The 753-nt window shown below is 32.1% G+C and overlaps 1 pseudogene; it reads left to right on the plus strand.

Moving 5' to 3' along the window:
• Positions 1-423: 423 nt before the first annotated feature.
• Positions 424-523, plus strand: LOC122121532 (annotated as a pseudogene).
• Positions 524-753: the final 230 nt, after the last annotated feature.

Below are 753 nucleotides of genomic sequence, written 5' to 3' on the forward strand. Positions count from 1 at the left end.
GGTCTGTTCCTACATGGAAGAAGAGTAAAGGGTCAGGTAGACATTTGTGCCAGTAAGACCTCATTTGGGAAAATGTCAGCTGCAGAAGGTGAGAAGTAGCTCTTAAGCAAGGCTTACTTTGAATCCATTAGCTCCACAAAGCTAATTCAGTTGGATAAATAATACTTGAAAAAGCCAACACCTTTGTACTTCACTATAAATTATTGAAAATATGATCAAATTCCAAATGAAAAAGACTTAAAATTGTCATTGATAAAAAATGCAAATGTGAGCAATCTGCTGAACAATATAAATTTTTTCACTATTCACAGAATTTTAGGGAAATAAGATCAATAGCATTGTTAGGAACAATAAGGTTTCCTTCTTACAAGTAGGCACCCATGGATATATGCCTGTATAAAGATTGCATCATTAGGATACTACATGCTTCCGCAGCAGGTCTACCTAAATTACAACAATACAGAGATTAACATGGCACTTGCACAAGGATGATATGAAAATTTGTGAAGTATTCCGTAGTTTTCATTCTTCAGATGCAAGAAATGAAAAACAGTTATTAAAAAGTTGATTACAAAATAACAAGTGTAACAACACACGTAATTCATATTATTAAATTTAGTTTGATATCAATGTATTAAATCTTCACCTCAGAAAGGCGTTTACATAGCATAACCTTTACAAAACTTTTGAAATTAGACAACATTGTCATTTTATCCCAAAGAAAAATAATATTAGGACCTAGGAAAAAAAAGG

The sequence above is a fragment of the Dipodomys spectabilis genome, unplaced genomic scaffold (genome assembly GCF_019054845.1).
Source record: "Dipodomys spectabilis isolate Male_0828 unplaced genomic scaffold, ASM1905484v1 ptg000189l, whole genome shotgun sequence".
In the NCBI taxonomy this organism is placed as follows: domain Eukaryota; kingdom Metazoa; phylum Chordata; class Mammalia; order Rodentia; family Heteromyidae; genus Dipodomys; species Dipodomys spectabilis.